Source organism: Balaenoptera ricei, chromosome 4 (genome assembly GCF_028023285.1).
Source record: "Balaenoptera ricei isolate mBalRic1 chromosome 4, mBalRic1.hap2, whole genome shotgun sequence".
In the NCBI taxonomy this organism is placed as follows: Eukaryota; Metazoa; Chordata; class Mammalia; order Artiodactyla; family Balaenopteridae; genus Balaenoptera; species Balaenoptera ricei.
The window spans coordinates 113,482,060-113,494,304 of record NC_082642.1 but is presented as its reverse complement, the minus strand read 5'-3'; the positions used below and the strand labels follow the sequence as shown (position 1 = coordinate 113,494,304).

The 12,245-nt window shown below is 41.8% G+C and overlaps 1 protein-coding gene across 2 annotated transcripts in view; it reads left to right on the top strand.

The window, feature by feature from the left end:
- Positions 1-370: 370 nt before the first annotated feature.
- TMEM45A (transmembrane protein 45A) overlaps positions 371-12,245 on the top strand; it is an 84,788-nt gene continuing 72,913 nt past the window's right edge. For both annotated transcript variants that reach the window (XM_059922197.1, XM_059922198.1), the window contains exon 1: positions 371-698. The gene's annotated coding sequence lies outside the window, so the exon portion shown is untranslated. The remainder of the gene's footprint in view (positions 699-12,245) is intronic.

The window sequence follows — 12,245 nt, the reverse complement described above, 5'->3', positions numbered from 1 at the left end:
TAAGCCAGAGCGGGGCGCGCATTAATTTCATCCCATGAACAGATTGAAATCATCCTGTTTAAACAAACCAGCCTAACTGCCGGAAAGGATCGGTATAACAGGGGCCAGGACAGGGGCAAGCCCTGGGTGCAGAGGACCTCTCTCCGGCCGGGCCCCTCCCACGCCCGCAGCGGCCGCCGAGTGCCACATCAGCGCCCGGGCTGCACTTCCAGGTTCCTCTTGAGGATGGAGCGAGCTGGCCCGGCGGGTGGGGGGCGGGCCTGAGGACCGAGGGAGTGGCGGGCCGGCCGGCCAATAGGCGGCAAGCGAGGAGCCCCGGAGACCAATGAGCTGGAGCTTCGCTAGCCGTGGCCGCCGAGGCTCGTGCCCCGCCGGGGAACCAGATGAGGCACATCTGGACAGCTGCGCTGAGGAACTGTGCGGCCCCTTCGCGGGCCCGACGTCAGCTGAGCACGTCCCCCACGTCCTCTCCTTTCAACCACTTATTTATTCACTTTCCCAAAGAAGCAACCAGGAATCCAAGTTTAAAACTTTTTTCGCCCTAATGCGAGACGGGGCCAGATCCCATCCAACACACAGTTTAACTTTCATGGGGCTCTGGGATCAAAAGGACAGAAACAGCAACAGCAAAAGCCCAGCCGCTGTCTGATTTAAAACTGGCAAAGTGGGAAAAATAGTGTTGAGTAAGACCGAGTTGGGTAAGTTTTGAATACGTGCTGGATATCTTATTTCTCCTGCTGTGATCTCTACCCTGCGTCTTTTTGCTGTTCTCACTAAGCCTTCTCTTCATCAGGGAGAGAAAAATATCGCTTGCTGCCACAAACTGCACAGAACCTCGTTTCCTTTTCTTCTGCTTTGTTAACATTTTAATTTAATTTAATTTAATTTTGGGGTCATCTGTATGCTATTTAAAAATTTCCTGGGAACAGAAATTTAACTGTTATCCTGTAAAAAGCCTCTCCTAACTTCAAAGTTGAATCTATTGATACATTTATTTTTCTATTTTCTTTCTGTGAGAACAGAGTATACATTTGTAAAGCCGGAATTTTTATGCATCCCCCCTCCCTGTTTTTTTTTTAAAGTATTTATTTATTTATTTGGTTGCGCTGGGTCTTCGTTTCGGGAGGCTGGCTCCTTAGTTGCGGCATGCAGACTCTTAGTTGCAGCATGCGAACTCTTAGTTATGGCATGCATGTGGGATCTAGTTCCCTGAGCAGGGATCGAACCCGGGCCCCCTGCATTGGGAGCGCGGGGTCTTAACCACTGCACCACCACGGAAGTCCCTCGCTGTTTCGTCAGAAGATTGAAAAGTTATCTGGCTTATTCAGAATTAACAAAACTTTTGCTTCCTTTAATGGGATATTTAATATTAAATTATTTAAATCCTGAATTATATAGGTAATTACTGTTTCACTTACATGTGAATGTAGCTCAATGTCTTTTCTATATTCTTCTATCCATTGTGGTAGGCCCAAATTCCTTGATGATTGTTAAAAAACACACTAAACGTGATAGATCACTGTGTGCATCAATAAGCTTACAATTATATTATTACTCCCATAATTCTATCAGAGTAATATTCAAAGTGCTGTTAGATGTTTGTGCTTGCACATAATTCTGGTATATATTTCAGGACTTTAAAATGGAAATGATGGCAAATATTGAGTTAGGTGAATGGCCAGAGGCCCATTCCATCCCAAACATCTATAATTGTCTCTGTTTAAGCAATGTTTTAGATTTCAGACTTTATCGTATGTTATTTACAGTTGTGGCAGTTGTGGCCAGAATCGATCTTTAATTTTTGACTTAGAAAGCAGTAGGTGCCGTAATTGCAAGTTGCAAAGTGTGTTTTTGATTCAGAAAGGCATTGCACACTGTGAGTGGAAGAGTTGAAGTGGTTTTCAGGGATGTAGGGTTAGAAGGAACAATGTTGCAGAGAATCAATATAAAGAGCCAGCTGGCCTGGTTCAATTCAAAACCCTGCCGTTTGACCTTGGGCAAGTTACTCAGCCCATCATACCTCAGTTCCCTCCTTTGTACGTGGCGATAATAGCACCTATCTCATGGGATTGTCTTGAAAACTAGGTGAGTTAACACGTGTTAAATCCTTGGTTCTGGCACAGAGTTAATCTTTGCTGTTGTGCACACTCTTCATTGCCGTCCTTTTCAGCTTCCTCTGCTGCACCTGTTTTCCCAGCTATCATTTTGACTTCTACACTAGCAACTAGTGTTTACTGAGTGCAGACCCCTTGTTAGTGGGGCATTGTATACGGCTGTAAAGGAGAGAGAGTCTGGAGAGGGGAGTGAGGTAGAATTTATCAAGTGCCTTAGAAAGACCTAGAGGGTTCTGGGAAAGAGGACTTCTTCTTGTAGGATGGTTTCAAGGAAGGGTTGGCATTTCTGGAAGAGGATTTTGTCAAATGGCTTTGATTGAGGGGAAAGGGATCATAGAAGAGAAGGTGGCAGGCACTCCAGGAGGAAGGGAAAGTGTGGGCAGAAAAGCACTGAGGCTGGAAAGTGTGAATTTCTCCTGGGGGACGTTGGATTGTGATGCGGGGTAATCTGTGAGAGCTTAGTAGGTGGAAAGGTTGGAAAAGTGGGAGAGGTAGGAGAGGGCGTCATGGAGAGCCTCTCTGTGGGGAAGGAGAGGCTTGGGAGGTGAGATTGGTAGGGGGTCACAAGCTGAACTTGCAGCAGTTACATAGTTGGAGGTGTTTCTGGAATGATCCATCTCTCAGTTTCTCCCCCTTGCCCAGCATACCCCTCCTGATCTGCTCCACTGCTTCAGTGACCCCACCTCAGGGCCTTGCAGGACTGACCAGTGAGTCTCAGCTCCACTTTTTGGACTCACTCTGTGGTGGCTGTCTTGGGGCTCTGCTGAAGTGGTCTGGCATCCTGGACTATTACCCAGGCTACATTTCAGAAACAGGTCATGCCCTAAAGTCTTTGACATGGATGTGATTGTTGCACCTGCACCCCTCCCCAACCCCTACACACAGACAGTGTGTGCCAAAAAGCCCTTTTTCATTCTGTTCAAAGAATTGAGCATTCATGTGCTAATACTTATAACTTTAGGATGCACAAGTATTAAGGTAGATGAGACCTGTAATATGCACCTAAGTGACAAGTCAGTTTGGAGAGCTCTGCTTTCTCTTCCTCGAGGGCACTGTGCTGCGTCAGAGAGAACCCGAGTCTGGCCCTGATGTTGCCATGGACCACCTGCGTGTCCTTGGGCAAGACATTGAGCCATTATGGCCCTCTCTGTGCCATCATCTGTAAAATGATCTCTACGATCCCTCTTCCGTTGGATGATCTTTTATTCTTTTCCCTGGGACAGTCTGTTGCTTCTAGAAGGCTATTTGATCCATCTATGACTAACATTTTCTGAACACTTAATATATGACAGACATTGTTCTGAGTGCTTTACCTGCCTTAACTCATGTAAGCCCCTCAGTAATCCTGTGACGGTTGGTACCTATTAGTTGAGGTGACAGAGGCACGGGCGGATTAAGAAACTTGCCCAAGGTCACTGTACAAATGACAGATGCAGACCTAGACAGTGTAACTCCAGAGCCCAAGCCTTCACCACTAGTCTATGCTGCCTTGGGTGTAATACAGCAGGGCTGCTCTTCTTGTTTGTGGCGGTGGTAGTCAAGAGGTCCATGGAAGGAGGATCACTGGAGGGGGAGGGACCATTTGGAGGAGTGGGGTTGGTAAAAATTCCCTGTAGGGACCAGAATACCAACATGAGTCTTGTCTATGGGATGCGTTGCACATGCAGACAGGAGATGTGTTACTTGTTCATTAGATGGAGCTCATTACAGATAATCATTCTGTCTTTTCATCTTGATTGAACAGAACCACCATAGACCCTGGACTTATGGTAGACATTCAGTAATGTCAGTTGAATGACTGTATCCTTTGAAAAACTGGAACAGAGTGTATAAGTGTCAAAAGTAATGGTTTCGCCTTTATTTACCTGCCTTCTTTCCATTTTACTACTTTCTCCAGAGGTAACCTTTGCTAATACTTTGGTCTGTATCCTTCCAGTCCTTCTCCAAGAGTCTACTCACAGGTGTAGATCTAAACATAAATATAATTTAAAAATATAAATGGAACCACAGTAGTTTTATTTTAAAAAAATAGAGAAACTATGAAATGTTCCAAGGCTTATGGAAGAATGGGGCAGACGCCAGGACACTTTCTATTCCTATTTCTTGGGCAGCCTGGTTTTTTGTCTTATTTCTGGAGATGCTGTGGTTTTGGGATAAGAATGTCTCATGGTGAAGGTCAACGTAGGACTATTTTAGGTGTCTTATTATTAGTCATACCCAGTCTGGATTCGATATTTTTGGGGGAATTCATTCTTAAAAATTTTAATATGTTTAATCAACTTTAAAATATTACTTGAAAAACAGTTTAATTTGCTTTTTATCTCACTACCTTAATGTAGTCACTCTTTTCAGTATAGCACACTGAGCACTTGGATTTTGGAGTCAGACGGAGGGCTTCAACCCTAGATCTGCTTCTTACTAGTGTACCTTGAGCAAGTCACTTTCTCTAGGAGGCTTTATTATTTATAAAATGGGAATATCAAAGGCATTAAATGAGAAAATCAATATAAGGCATTTAGCATGGTGTCTGCATCATAGTAAAGCCTATACATGTAAGCAATTCATTTTTTTTACTGTGGTAAAATAAACATAAAATTTGGCATTATAACCATTTTTAAGTGTATAGTTCAGTGACATCAAGTACATTCACATTATGGTGCAACCAGAACTTTTAAAAAATTAATTAATTTATTAATTAGTTTGGCTGCCTTGGGTCTTCGTTGCTGTGCGCGGGCTTTCTCTAGCTGCTGCGAAAGGGGGCTACTCTTCGCTGTGGTGCGCGGGCTTCTCATTGCCGTGGCTTCTCTTGTTGTGGAGCTCGGGCTCTAGGAGCGCGGGCTTCAGTAGTTGTGGCTCGTGGGCTCTAGAGCGCAGGCTCAGTAGCTGTGGCGCATGGGCTTAGTTGCTCCACGGCATGTGGGATCTTCCCGGACCAGGGCTCGAACCCATGTCCCCTGCATTGGCAGGCGGATTCTTAAGCACTGTGCCACCAGGGAAGTCCCTCCAGAACTTTTTCATCAAACTGAAACTCTGTATTCATTAAACAATAACTCTCTGTTACCTTCCTCTCCCCTCCCCCCAGCCTCTGGCAACAACCATTCTGTATTCTGTGTTTATGAATTTGATTACTCTAGTTACCTCTTATAAGTGGAATTATACAGTATTTGTCCTTTTATGACTGGCTTATTTCACTTAGCATAATGTCTCCAAGGTTCATCCATATTGTAGTAAGTGTCATAATTTAATTGCTTTTTAAGGCTGAATAATTTTCCATTGTATGTATATACCACATTTTGTTTATCCCAAACAAAATGTTGATGGGCATTTGGGTTATTTCCGTCTGTGAAGTTAACGTTTCGTGTCAATTTGTCTAGGCCACAGTATCCAGATATTTGGTCAAACATTATTCTAGATATTTTTGTAAAGGTATTTTTAGATGAAATTAACATTTAGATTAGTAGACCTTGAGTAAAGCAGATTAGCTTCCATAATGTAGGTGGGTCTCATCCAGTCATTTGAAGTCCTTCATAGAACGAGACTGATCTCCCTTGAAGAGGGAATTCTGCCAGTAGACTGCCTTAAGACTTGAACTGCAGCATCAACTCTTCCCTGGGTTACCAGTTTGTTAGCTTATCCTGACGATTTTGGATTTACCAGCCTCCACAGTCATGTGAGCCAATTCCTGAAATAAATCTCTCTCTCTCTTTCTTCATATATATTTACCTATATATCTATATCCTATTGGTTATATTTCTCTGGAGAACCCTGACTAATATGACATCTTTTGCCTGTTGTGAATAATGCTGCTATGAACATTGGTGTAGAAATATCTATTGGGGTTACTGCTTTCAATTCTTTTGGGTATAAACCCAGAAGTGGAATTACTTCTGGATCATAAAGTAATTCAATTTTTTATTTTTTGAGGACCTGCCATACTGTTTTCCGCAGCAGTTGCACCATTTTATTTTATTTTTTAAAATAAATTTTATTTATTTATTTATTTATTTTTGGCTGTGTTGGGTCTTTGTTGCTGCGCGCGGGCTTTCTCTAGTTACGGCTAGTGGGGGCTACTCTTCGTTGCGATGTGTGGGCTTCTCATTGTCGTGGCTTCTCTTGTTGCGGAGCACGGGCTCTAGGTATGCGGGCTTCAGTAGTTGTGGCTCGCAGGCTCTATAGCGCAGGCTCAGTAGTTGTAGTGCACGGGCTTAGTTGCTCCACGGCACGTGGGATCTTCCTGGACCAGTGCTCGAATCTGTGTCCCCTGCATTGGCAGGCGGATTCTTAACCACTGCGCCACCAGGGAATCCCTGCCTGCACCATTTTATATTCTTATTAGCAATGCACAAGGATTCCGATTTCTCTACATCCTTGCTAACACTTGTTGTTCTGGGTTTTTTTGTTTGTTTGTTTTTGTTTTTTAACTACAGCCATCCTCATGGATATGAAGTGATATCTTATTGTGTTTTTGATTTGTGTTTCTGATTAGTGCTGTTGAACACCCTTTCATGTGCTTATTGACCATTTGTATATCTTCTTTGGAGAAATATCTATTTAAGTTCTTTGCTCATTTTTAAGTCAGGTTTTGTTTTGTTACTGAGTTGTAGGTGTTCTTTATATATTCTTGATGTTATCTATTTATTGGGTATATGATTTGCAGATATTTTCTCCCATTCCCTGGGATGCCTTTTCACTCTGTTGGTATTGTCCTTTGATGTAGTCCAATTAATATATTTTTTCTTTTGTTGCCTGTGCTTTTGGTGCCATATCCAAGAATCATTGACAAATCAAATGTCATGAAGATTTTCTTCTATGTCGTCTTCTAAGAGATTTATAGTTTTAGTTCTGATGTTTGGGTCTTTGATACATTTTGAATTAATTTTTGTATATGATGGAGGTAAGGGTCTGACTTTATTCTTTTGCATGTGGATATCTAAGCAATTCACTTATTAATCATTATAATGTTCTTCTCTATATAAACACCATTAGAATACATATAGACATAGTATTAAAATATTGATTCATTCTTGACTTATTTTTAAAATTATGTCTAAAGTGCTAATGTTTTCCTCATAGAATTACTCAAAATTTCTACTCCTTATAACTTTTACTCTCTCCAAGAAAGAAAGATTTTTCCTATGGTTAAAGGGCATTGATTGCTGATAGCTTTCCTTCCTCTCTTTCCACCTTTCTCCCTTTCTTCCTTCCTCCCTCCCTCTCTTTCTCTCTCTCTTTCTTTCTTCCTTACTTCCTTCCTTTTTCTCTTTCTTTCTTTCTTTCTTTCTTTCTTTTTTCCTAACCCTTCTAATTTTTTTTGGCTTTAGAATTAAAAAAGTAATCTATATGAGCTGAAAAAATTGAAACAGTGTATAGAGTCAAAAGTAATGTTTTCCCCTTTTCTTACCTGCTTTCTTCCCATCCCGCTACTGTTCCCGAGGTACCTTTGTTAGTAGTTTGGCCTGTATCCTTCTAGACCTTCTCCAAGAATCCACTCACAGGTATAGATCTAAACATAAATATAATTTTAAAATATAAATGAGACCATATTATATTCATTGTTCTGCCTTTGTTTGTTTTTTTAGCTCCACACATACATAAGCATATACATGTATAATATACAAATCTCAACCTGTCAGTTGAGATGTATAGATTTTTGTGGCATATTTTGTCATGGAGAACAGTAGGTGAAGCTCAAATGGAAGAATGTTCTTTTTCTATAGAAGAGCAAGCCATTTAAAGTAAGAGCGACATTGGGCTAAGCTTGTCAAATCAGACTGTTTGCACTGTTCCTTGTGGCCTTATTCCCATGAAAACTCACTTCTTTAAGCTGAAAGGTGAACTCTTTCTCACCAAATTATGTAGAGCTCCCATTAACTTCACTTTTTTCAGAGCCAAAATTCCCTCATGGCTGTGTTATTTCCTGGTAGGAACTTAGGTGTTTAGGAGGCATTTGAATTCCCTCGTAATGACCTGAAATCCTACTTAGTCTGTTTTCTGACTTGAGTCAACAACTAGGTGGCCAAATAGACCCAGTTTCTTGTGTAGAGACACTGTGTTTATCTCTGGCCCAGAGTCTACCACCAAATACATTTTCAGTAAAAAGTATTATATTTCATTTGTCATAAATTTAATAGAAGAAAAAGAAACCAAAGTGAAATATAAGAGATTTTTGAAGTTTGGGTAAGTATTTCTTCAGAAAAAGATATATTAGTTCCTAAAATATTCTTCTACAGACAAAATTATAGATTAAAATATCAAAATATTGGGATTAATAACTACTCTCATAAAATTCAAATGGCATCCTTCATATCCAAGTAGCCCTATATTAAATTACTATCCTTACACTTTAAAAAAGTATAAAGTTCTGGATTTCACTTTGATATGTCTAGGTATGGATCTTAAAAAAAATTTTTTTTTAACATCCTGTTTTCTCTAGATGTGTCTTTTCCATTTGAAGACCCAAGTCTTTCTTTAGCTCAGAGAGTTTTTCTCCAATTATTTGATTCTTGCTTCCTCTCTCTGTAAGCCAGGAATAATTCAGACTAATGATTGTCAAAAACTCTTAAAGGAAGAGAAGAAAAGCCAAAATAGAGAAAGGTATGGTAGTAAGGAGCACATAGGACAGTTTTAGGGACACTGTATGTTTAATAAATAATGAAAATTTAATAACGTTAAAAATGTTAGTGAAGAAGAAAAAATCATGAAAAATACACCAAAATCATGTCACAGCTGAACCTTGGGGCTAAAGGTCCGAGGAAGAGAGAGTAATAAGGGGGAGAGAGAAGGTTGTGTTGAGGAAGAATGGGGGAATTGGGGTCAGAGACCTAGATGCTCCTTACCTTTAAGCTGGTAGGAAGGAGAACTGAACCCCAGCTTCTCCATCTCTGGTGTTGCTTTTCCTCCTCCTGCTCTGCCTTCGATTTGTATGCACTAAGGGCATGAAGACAGACTGTGGAAGAGCACGGTGATCTTGTTTTTTTTCTTGCTGCTTGTGTGACTTTTCGGACAGGTTGTTTCCACTGTGGGGAGAAGAGGGATGAATCAATACCTCATCCTCCTGGGGCAAGTTGGGAACCTCCGTACGGACACTAAGCCTCATTTTCCTCATCAGAAAATCAGACCTGTCTCTCCCTACTTCTAAGAGAGGAGTCATGAAGTACTGTATGTGATAGGGTTTTGTGAACTTTAATGTGCTCCACGGAGGATAGAGATTATGTAACCGTCATCATGCTTTAAAGCTCTTTCTTCCCAGAAAAATACACAAACAACTAATGGCTGAGTGACCATTTATGAGGTGTCAACCTCTTCTCGGGGTTCTTCTCATTTTATCTTCATGGACACCTTATGGGGTAGAGGCTCTTTTTATTCCCATTTTATAGATGAGGTAACTGAGGCCCAGAGAGGTTAAGTAACTCTTCCAAGATCACACAGTGATGAAATCAGGACTTAAACATAGGATAACCTCATTCCAGTGTCTGAACGCTTAACATTTATGCCATGTGTAATACACTCAGGAGTGAAGCAACTGCTGTTGATGGCAACCTTTCAGAGGGTTGGTGAGTAGTCGAGTCCAGTGCTGGTCAGCAGAGGTAGAGGTCTTGCTGTGTGCACCAAGTTCCTTGTCCTGATCTGCCAGATTCCTCTTACCATCCTTTGTAATCCTGGGAGGGTGAACACTTTGTATCCTCTGTGCCTGATACGCCCTAGTTCTAGCATCCATCACCCCTGGCCTGAATTACTGCCACAGTGTATTAAACTATCTGTGGTAAAGGATCAGTTTGGTTTTGGTTTTATTTTTTTCCCTCGGCCAGTGAAGTTGACATTTTTGTAAAAATATAAAAACTCCTATTTGGATGTTGCAGCAATGTCATATTACTCTAAAATGTTTTAAAGTTTCTAAACGTTTACTGTCAGTTTCCGTGCTGATCTTGTTGCAGATGGTAAACAGTTTGCTTACTAGCGTTGGTCCACAGACTATGGCGTCACTAGCATTGTCCTAGGGTTCTCCTTGCTTTCACTCTTGCCCCCTGTAAAGCAACCAGGATGTGCCACAAAGCAACCAGGATGATTCTTTAAAAATACACATAAGGTCCCATCAGTCCCCTGCTTAAACCCTCCAATGGCTTCCCACTGCATTTAACATAAAATCCAGATATTTACCATGGGCTGAAAGGTAGCCCGGCTCTGCCTACATTCTCCCGTCTCTATCTCCTCCTTGCCCACTCTTCCCCCAATGCTAATGAAATGTAGTCAGATTTTGGATAAAAAAGTAGGTTCAGGTAGAGAACACATAATGATTTGAGATGTGAGATACACTTTGTTTTGTTCTTTCGTCTACAAGCTCAAGCTTGCACTGGTGCTTGCCTCACTTCCTCCAGGAGCGAGAACTTTGCCACTAGCTTCAAAATGAGTGAGATGGCCAATACCAAGTCCTAGAGAAGATTTGTGAGGAACTCTGCTCGAGTAATGTAACCTACTGCTCCCCTGATAGACTCAGCCTCATGATATCCATATTCTGTTCACACCTTATACAAGCATGTTAGGCTGTTTGTTTCCTTCCCCAGAAAATGGGACTGATATGAGTCAGGATGGTACAGGGGTCATTCCAATTGCTCTTGAGATTGGAGAATAAAAGACTGATAGTGTGATTGTTGTTACTGTTGATGAAAATTCATTGGTGGGGAGCATGACTTTATTCAGTGAGCGGAGGGGAAGCACATATCCTGGCAAAACAGTTTCCTGGTTGGTTTGACTTTGGCCCTGAACATTTGCCATCCAGAGGCCTCTGTGTGGAGGCAGTCAAGATTCTCTCCCCATCTCACCATTGCTTTCCAGTCTCCAAATGGAGCACTACGGTTGCAATGAATGAGAAGGAAGCAGCTCCAAAATTGCTCATGTAGCCGTGGAGAGTCATGGTTTATATAGAACATGCTTTTGTAGCTGAAAGCTATAAAAGCTGGTGTGAACATCATTTCAAGCTGAACTCCCAATATTCTTCTTGCCTTTTTAACCCATTGCCAATTCTAATGATCTCCCAACTTTCAGAAGAGGAATTTTATTGGCTTTTGTTAATGAATTGTCATGGTAATGAAAACAACTGTCAAATTTTAGTGGCAAGAAATTTATATTCAGTAGATCTGGGGATGTGAAGTAGGCATGTTCATTTTATCAAGCATCCCGGGAGATTCTCAGGTAGGCGGCTCAAGGACCTTATTTTGAAAAACACACGTTAAAGTATTGATAGTATCTTTTCTGTGTAATACTGGTATTGAGTGCTAAGTTGACTGAATTTTAAAGAAGTTCTGTTTTTGCCCAAGATAGAGTAACAGGGCCAGATTTATTCTTTTGCCTGAAATAAGCTGAAATAATATCAGATAAAATATATGAAACAATAAACGGTTTTTGAAACGCTGGCCATCTGGCAGTGGGAAGGCAATGATCCGCAGGAAATCACAAACAAAAGAGGTGAGTGCTCGAGAATGAACCGATAGCTAGTGGGAAGCAGCTGCATAGCACAGGGAGATCAGCTCAGTGCTTTGTGACCACCTAGAGGGGTGGGATAAGGGAGGGTGGGAGGGAGGGAGATGCAAGAGGGAAGAGATATGGGGATATATGTTTATGTAGAGCCGATTCACTTTGTTATAAAGCAGAAACTAACACATCATTGTAAAGCAATTATACTCCAATAAAGATGTTAAAAAAAAAAAAAAAAAAAAAGAGGTGAGTGCTCGGATTGCTCCAGCTGGCTGCCAGAGAGAGAGGCTCCAGGCTGAGCCGCAGGTGGAACTCGTACTCCTTGAGTTGAGGAGGTGGTGCTAAGAGCCCAGGGAAACCAAGGTGGCTCGAGTTCTCAGGACAGAGCTCTAGAACCAAGAGAGCTGCACAGAGAGAGGGCACTGGAGATCTGCAGACAGGCCCCTCAAGGATTCATCAGAGCAAGTGAGGCAACTACAGGAGGCTGGAGGGAAGGGGGAAGGGGTGCAAAGATGGGGCAGGGGACAGGGAGGGGGCGGAGAGCAGTGCCCTGCAGTGTCAGAAGTCCGGGAATATTGCTTATTCCCGCCAACCAGACTGGAAAACTCATAGTTCACGAAGTATTGGGCAGAACATTCAGGAAGGTCTGGCCTCAGTAAT